This window comes from Podarcis cretensis (genome assembly GCF_951804945.1).
Source record: "Podarcis cretensis genome assembly, chromosome: 13".
NCBI classification, from domain to species: domain Eukaryota; kingdom Metazoa; phylum Chordata; class Lepidosauria; order Squamata; family Lacertidae; genus Podarcis; species Podarcis cretensis.
The window spans coordinates 10,862,926-10,871,453 of record NC_137182.1 but is presented as its reverse complement, the minus strand read 5'-3'; the positions used below and the strand labels follow the sequence as shown (position 1 = coordinate 10,871,453).

Below are 8,528 nucleotides of genomic sequence, written 5' to 3'. Positions count from 1 at the left end.
TCACCTCCCAGAGTGCTGAAGGGTAGTTAGTTAAAGGACTCCGGGGGGCGTCGCCTCGTCCGAAACATAAGGAGGCTAGGGCCTAAAGCGCGCTCCCGAGCGGTAACCCCTCGGGGAGTGCCCAGGGATGTGCATCTCGGGGGCTCCCCCTGTTGGTGCTTAACCCTTCCCGGTTTACCGGTTAGTCTGATAGGGCCAATGCCTAAAGCCAATACCGCTCTTACCTGTAATCAATAAAGTTGTGGCCATTTTCGCCCATTAACCTATAATTTCGTGTCCTGTGTCTTTATTTACTCCATTCAGTGGGAGGGGGCGGGTATAGACACGCAACAACTGATGGCTGATGCAGTGGTACCTTGGAGTACATACACTTCAGGTTACAGACTCTGCTAACCCAGAAATATTACCTCGGGTTAAGAACGTTGCTTCAGGATGAGAACAGAAATTGTGCTCTGGCGGCGTGTCGGTAGCGGGAGGCCCCATTAGCTAAAGTGGTGCTTCAGGTTAAGAACAGTTTCAGGTTAAGAACAGACCTCCGGAACGAATTAAGTACTTAACCCGAGGTACCACTGTATTGTTAAGCAAAATACCCAGTTCAAACCTTAAACTACGTCTTCCTTCTGGTGAGACAAAAACCATGCTCTGCCTCAAGTGCTCGCATCCCCACTGCCACCAACCAGTAAAAGGTAAGGTAAAGGGACCCCTGACTATTAGGTCCAGTCATGGCCGACTCATCTCGCTTTATTGGCCGAGGGAGCTGGCGTACAGCTTCCGGGTCACGTGGCCAGCATGACTAAGCCACTTCTGGCAAACCAGAGCAGCGCATGGAAACGCCATTTACCTTCCTGCCAGAGCGGTACCTATTTATCTACTTGCACTTTGACATGCTTTCGAACTGCTAGGTTGGCAGGAGTAGGGACCGAGCAACGGGAGCTCACCCCGTCGCGGGGATTCGAACCGCCGACCTTCCGATCCTCAAATCCTAGGACACTGAGGTACCACTGTTTTCTAAAATGAATTTATAATGAGAAATTAGCACAAAAGTCTGGTGAATTTTCATGAGGATTAAAAAAACCAAACAAGCTTCACCAATTGGAGAAGTTTGGCAAACTGAATTCAAGATGGAAAAATAGGGAAACAGAGAAAAGCAAAAGCAGTAGAACTATCATTCCCTGACCACAAGTCATCATGGTGACCAAACCCCTCTCCCTTGTGAGAGCCATGTGGCTGAGCTGGAGAAACCAACTCAAAGCTCCTGACATGCTGAGTTTCTCAGGTAGATTGGTGCAGCTGGAACAACTCGGGGCAGTTTAGGCATTGGGTAGGCCTAGTTTTGGAGGGAGGGGAGGTTGTAGCCTCTGCCTGCCCCTCCGGAAAGTGGGCGATCCCATTAAAGGGATCCAGGTGAGATGCTTCTGTCTGGACACTCAGACTCTCCAAGTACAACCCAGAAGGTTAACAACTCTTTGATGTAGGTAAAGAACTCCCTCTCTTCCGGTTGACACCATATTAGGTACTTCTGTTGGGGGGACCAGTAGGGGTGCGGTCTACCTAATGCCTGTGCCAAACCTCTTACATCTGTAGTCAATAAAGTTGTGGCCTGATTTGACCCAAAATAGAACTTGTCATGCTTCGTTATTTGTGGTTTAAGACAGTCCGTCGGATGGGGGGCGCTTGGGCGCGCAATGAGGAAACCAACAAATGCCTATAACTTTTTTATGCTTTGGCAAAATCGATTAAAAATCTTAAGCACAGTAAAACCTTCTAAGAGAACGACTCTTTACATTAATTGGCTCCCAGGAGTTTCTCCTGCTTTGTGAGCTGGAACCATGAACTGAATATGGCATCGTTTCCGTTGCCATTTTGGCGGGTGGCAAATCAGTTGCCAGTTTCTGAACTGACACTCAGCCGTTGCCACAGGTCCGCGTGGCATGATATCACCAGCTCTTGACAAAACTCCCATAGTTTAATGTTATATCAGCCCAAGACATTTTGGCACATGAGGCGAACCACAAAGTGGTGCCCCCTCTGCTTGCTCTAGCTTTAGGGACATGGTACTGTTGTTGTGGGGATATGGGTGGCGCTGTGGGTTAAACCACAGAGCCTAGGACTTGCCGATGCATTATGAGGAATGGATAACAGTGTATTGCAGTGGAATTTAGAGTTGCTCGAGCAGTGAAAAATGTCAGCATGTGGGGCAAATCCATGGGGCAAAAGCTGTGGGTCACTCTCAGCAATGGGACCAAGGGAGAGGGGGGAAAGAGTGTGCCTTATTGTTCTTTGCTTTCTCCCCTCCGTCCCCCAACATCTTGGGACTCTGCATGAAAATAATGCCAGCGGAATTTCTAGCCAAAGTTGAGGTGAAGATTAGAATGACTTCTGTAATAGGTCTGAGTTGATATGAACTTGTGAAAGCACATACTTCACCTGACTCAGTTGGAGGAGCTTGAGCCTTTTAATCTCAGGGTGGTGGGTCCGAGCCCCACATTGGGCAAAAGATCCCTGCTTTGCATGGGGTTGGTCTAGATGACCCTTGTGGTCCCTTCCAACTCTACCAACTCTTCCAAGTCTATGATTCTATGAGTAGGAGAAGACCACAGCTGAAATTCTGGACTCTACAGCGATACATTAATTTGAGAATCAGGTATTTCCAGGGAATGTCATGTTTGCCCAGAGTTAACTCTGTCAGAGGCAGAATTCTGATCACTGGTGCAATAAGGAAAATAATAATAATAATAATAATAATAATAATAATAATAACAATAATAATAATAATAATAATTTTTTTATACCCCACCCATCTGGCTGGGTTTCCCCAGCCACTCTGGGCGGCTTCCAACAGAACACCAAAATACAATAACCTATTAAACATTAAAAGCTTCCCTAAACAGGGCTGCCTTCAGATGTCTTCTAAAATTTGGATAGTTGTTTATTTCCTTGACATCTGGTGGGAGGGTGTTCCCCAGGGCAGGTGTCACCACCGAGAAGGCCCTCTGCCTGGTTCCCTGTAACTTGGCTTCTTGCAGCGAGGGAATCGCCAGAAGGCCCTCGGCGCTGGACCTCAGATAAATATTGTAAACTGGTGAAGTTCTTTTCAAAGGGTACACAGTGGGCCTCTTATCCCTGTGGTGTCAGATATATCAACCTGACGTCGTAATCATTTGAAAATGTACGTTGCAACAGGTAAAACGTGTAAGTCCTTCAAGGAGCTGAGGACAAAAAGTGGTCAGAGTTAAACCCATTGTAAGTTTAGACAGTGTTGTGTCATTTGTGCGTTTACCTTGCAGGAAAAGGCCCTATCTTTTGTGGGACGGGGATTGTTTCGCAACAGCTTCAAATCAGCTTTAATTGTGCAGATTTTGCTGGGATGTGTTTGGAATCCTTTGTGGGTTTACTTTTCAGTTCAATGGCATTTTCTTCCAGTTAGGTGAGCTTAAGACTGCCACCTAAGTGAAGAAAATAGACGCCGTTTTTCTCTGTTCAACGACTACGTTCCACTTTGTAGGCACTCAGTTTGTCGTGAGACTGGTACCTTGTTTCCAGATCTCTAGGAGCGAAACCGCTTTGCTTACTTGTAAAAACTTTGAAATCTTCCCTTCAGTGGCCACAGTTGGGAGGGACTTGGGTTTTTGCTGAGGGCATGAGCAATGGCAAACCACTGTGGCTCGTTTTTGGTGACGGGACCAATTTAGAAATCAGGCGTAAGTCTGTTTTCTCTCTCTGTTGCTTTGGGGTACAGTGTGTCGGAAATCTATATTTTCATTTTTGTTGAGTGTTGGGAAGCATCTGGGCATTGGGAGAAAAACTACACAAGCTGGGGAATGGACGATGATGACAGAAAACTGAGGTAGGGTTTGGGATTGTATTTTTTCCTAACTGAAGCTGCTAAGAGCTCTGCTGGGTGGTCAGTAAAAAACTTCAGCGTGCAGGAAAATGCTGCGATTCACTCTCAGCAATGGGACCATACGGGAGATAAAAGAGTATGCATTTTATTGTTCCCTTGTGTCACCTCTGCCTCTTTCCCCACAATGTCTTGAGCTCTGCATGAAATTGATGCTAGCAGAATTTCTAGCCAAAGCTGCAGTAAAGATGGGAATAACATCTCTAACTGGTTTAATTTGGTATAAACTAAGTGATTTCCAAAGGAGAGCCAATTTAAAGAAACAGTTTAAAGGTTTTCAGAATGTAGGGGGTCGTCCCAGAAGCTAAATTGGGTTGCCTCTAGACAAACCAATAACAATTCAGACTTACTGTTTTAAAAAACTGCTAATTGCTGACAACTTTTGAAGAAACCAGGTCACAGACAGAGAAGTGCAGAAAAAAAGAACTGAATATTCAGTTGAAACAAAATTCTCCTTTCTACACTTTACCAGGTTTTTACACTGGTTTTTACCAGTTTTTACCAGTTTTTACAGGTTTTTACCAGGTTTTTACACTGGGTGTTCATCAGTTGCTAATATGTACATATCAGTTGCTAATATGTACATGTAACCCTCATAGAAAGCACTTTATTTGAAATAAATTACAGTGGGGAGGGAATGGTTTTTTTTTGCACTATCAAGCACTTGGAAACCAGCCCAGTTCATTTCAGGGGAATTTATTTCAATGTAAATGGGCACAATTTGGAATATTTTGGTTCCCTTAAGTCCCAATGGATGGCTGGGTGATAAAAGTTAGGTAACTCCTGGCTTGACTGCATAGAACCAAACCTGCCATCATATGTAAACTTATTGGGGGGGGGGTCAATTAAACCTGCATAGGATTGGGTTGTATGGCACCATTGGGTATCAATATAGCACACATTCATCTGAATGAATGGAAAGGAATCCCTTTGGAGCAGTGAACAGTGATTTATGCACTTGATAAAGTAGCAAGAACACAACAGATGATTTCTGGACTCATTAATTTGAGAATACATTAATTTGAAAATACAGGTATTTCTAGGTGAGATCCTATTTGTCTGTAGTTAAGTCTAGCATAGTAACTAAGATGCTAGAAATACTCTATCATTGATTTTCATAGGGATTTTAGTCTGACTGTTCTGCAAAAACCTATGTTAGAAATAGATATAAATATAGCTCTATAGACTACCGTAATTGGAGGACCTTTGCCCAAATGGCACAGCAAAACCCTTTCCCCCTTCTTTTGGCTGTGGCGTACCATGCATATTGATGGTGCTGTGCAAATGTATTGATTGATCAACAAATACATTGATAAATCAAAATCTGTTCTATCATAGATAAGTCAAGTGGAACCTAAAAAAATAATAATAAGCAGGCATTTTGTCAATGCGCTCTGTCAAAGACAGAGATTGAAGGCTATTGAAGATGGGATTGAAGATGCTATTAATTTATAGCAGAGACAGAATTCTGCAATAAGGAAAGTTAGGGGGGAAAGAAAAAGAGTGAAATTTCAAGGCTATTTTCAAAGTGAATACAGTGGTACCTCGGGTTAAGTACTTAATTCATTCTGGAGGTCCGTACTTAACCTGAAACTGTTCTTAACCTGCAGCACCACTTTAGCTAATGGGGCTAAATGTTGCTGCCACGTCGCCAGAGCACGATTTCTGTTCTCATCCTGAATCAAAGTTCTTAACCGGAAGCACTATTTCTGGGTTAGTGGAGTCTGTAACCTGAAGCGTATGTAACCTGAAGCATATGTAACCCGAGGTACCACTGTATAGTATTTATTTTGTCCCTACCAATCTGATGGCGCAATACTTTGCACAGATCAGTTACAGCAAGTAAAATGAAATGTATGTCCTTTACGAAACTTAGAGCACAAGCTGATCAATGTTAAGCCCACTGAATGTTTAGCACATGCTTAATTATTTGCCGTTGAAATTAATTGGGGGACTTCATATTTTACTGGTTTGGGCCATTGTTAGTTACTTGGGCATTTCTGAAGTAATCAAGAAAGGAGAAACAATGTAAAATATGGTAAAAACGTAAGTTTTAAGATGGAATATAGAAGTTAACTCTCCTATGTGATTCATGTATTGGTGCTTAGCGAAGGGTTTAAACAGCACATTTCATCTATAGGATACAAAATGTAAGAACCATGTACGAAGAAGTAAAGAAATATCTGCACTTACACTCTAGCCAAATCTATAACAATGCACCACACACCAATTATCCAAGCCAAAGCAATGCAGAATATTTCTAATTTTGCAGCTTTCTGTATGTGTTCTCCCCACGAGCTCAAATTCTCTGTCCCTGCTGCCCCACATTAGGACAGGGCTGTAATGCCCTTTGCAGCACCCAGATATGAAAATTGGCCTGTGGAGTCTTTTCTCCTGTTTTAACTTTACTCAGTAAAGATTGAAAGATACAACTAGGAAACGTTCACTTTAAAAATGTGTTGAACTATTTCTTTCACAACGACACCTGCCAAACTTTAGATCAGTTCTCTGCACAGCTACTGCGTCTTCTCTGAGGGTCTGCTGAGCCCAAATTTTACTTTCCTGCAGTACAAACACCGTGGGATTTTGAATTTCTATGGTTTTCAGAACAACCGTGTCCATGTTTGCACGGCAATGAGACATTCTCAATTCAGCAGGGTTCACTTCCAGATAAGGGGACGTAGGGTTGCGGCTTGAAGTCTTTTCTGTACCTTTAACAGCTGTTTAATCTGCGGACATCATCAGCAAGAATAAAAGCATTATACCTCCAATCAGTTTCTGAATGTTGGGCTGCTCCTAAATAATAATAATAATAATAATAATAATAATAATAGTAATAATAGTAAATACCCCACCCATCTGGCTGGGTTTCCCCAGCCACTCTGGGTGGCTTCCAACAGAATATTATAATATAAAAGTCCCACTACCGAGGAGGCCCTCTGCCTGGTTCCCTGTAAGTTGGCTTCTCACAATGAGGGAACCACCAGAAGGCCCTCGGCGCTGGACCTCAGTGTCTGGGTAGAATGATGGAGTGGAGACGCTAAATGTGTGGGGGAAGCAGTAATGATGATGATGATGATGTTGGCAAATCTGAGCCTGAATGCAATTTGCCTTTCTGGTCTGATCAAGGTGGCCAACTAGGGGGTGTCATGAAACAGCAGCAAATACTTCACTTACTTTATTGGGGGGGGTGAAGAAGTAGAGGGGAAACTTGTGGATTTGCGTTGCCTCAAGCACTTGGTACCTTCACAATTTTACAGCGGCGCCATTTGCAGCAAAATGTTTTGAACTAGCACTGTGGTCTTTCACTGGCCCTGTGGTACACCTGAATGATGCAATATTCCGTGTTCTTGTTTGTTTACGCAGGAAGAGAAGATTCCACCCCATCGGCACTCATTTTCCCACCTTCGCCGGAGCAACGTAAAACGGATTCAGCCACTGCCGCGTGCCTGGTCAACACGTTCTACCCGAGCAGCCTGGCCGTGGCTTGGAAAGTGGACGGCACTCCAGTCACTGAGGGCGTCCAAACCAGTCCCCCAGCATCGAATACAGACAACACCTATAAGCTGAGCAGCACCCTGACGCTCCCAACATCAGATTTCAACGCCCATGAACTATACAGTTGTGAAGTGACGCACAAAACGTTGTCCAGTCCTCTTGTGAAGAGTTTTAGGAGGTCTGAGCTTTCCGGATAGGCCCCTCTATAAAGCAGGCTCTTCTTTTACTGGTCATTTATGGTCATTCCCCTGTTTACCATCCGTACCAGAAATCCCTCTAGTATTATGACTGTAGGAAATATCTCATATTGCATGTCCTTTCTCTGCAGTCTGTAACTTCTTCCACGTCCTTTTTTCTCTTACTGATATCACATTAACCTTGGGAAATGATATAAATGCAGAAATAAACGCATTATCTTGAAAAGCAATGTGCCTCCCTCTGCTTCTTGTTTTCAGGGTTGCAATCAGTGGAAATCAAGCAAAATCAGATGAATTATAATACTTAATGGGGCGGTGAGTTGAGGGGAGAGGGCAGGTTGCTGCTTGCTAGCGATCCTAAGGCATAATGAATCAACCGTAAGGAATCAATATGACGGTAACCGTAGGTGTGGTTGGTAAAAGATCTTAGGGAGCCAGTGTGGTGTAGTGGTTAAGAGCAGTAGACTCGTAATCTGGTGAACCGGGTTCGCGTCTCCGCTCCTCCACATGCAGCGGCTGGGTGACCTTGGGCCAGTCACACTTCTCTGAAGTCTCTCAGCCCGAAAGGACGCTCAGTTGCGGATAAGTACAAGTAGATTCAGAGCTGATGAAGCGGCTGTGCCAAAGCCGAAAGGATGCTCAGTTGCGGATATGCCTGGAAACGAAAGGAAAGTCCAATGCTGTAAAGAAAAATACTGCATAGGAACCTGGAATGTAAGAACCATGAACCTTGGTAAGTTGGATGTGGTCAAAAATGAGATGGCAAGAATAAATATTGACATCCTGGGCATCAGTGAACTAAAATGGACGGGAATGGGCGAATTCAGTTCGGATGACCATTATATCTACTACTGTGGGCAAGAATCCCGTAAAAGAAATGGAGTGGCCCTCATAGTCAACAAAAGAGTGGCAAAAGCTGTGTTGGGATGCAA

The 8,528-nt window shown here is 44.0% G+C and overlaps 1 long non-coding RNA gene across 2 annotated transcripts; it reads left to right on the top strand.

Moving 5' to 3' along the window:
- The first annotated feature begins 3,664 nt into the window (after nucleotides 1-3,664).
- LOC307201206 lies at nucleotides 3,665-7,826 on the top strand. Of its 2 annotated transcripts, none has more exons than XR_013832646.1 (2): nucleotides 3,665-3,701; nucleotides 7,268-7,826. It is a non-coding gene; the product is annotated as an uncharacterized lncRNA (long non-coding RNA). The 2 variants fall into 2 exon arrangements; XR_013832647.1 differs by lacking the exon at nucleotides 3,665-3,701 and adding an exon at nucleotides 3,709-3,847.
- Nucleotides 7,827-8,528: the final 702 nt, after the last annotated feature.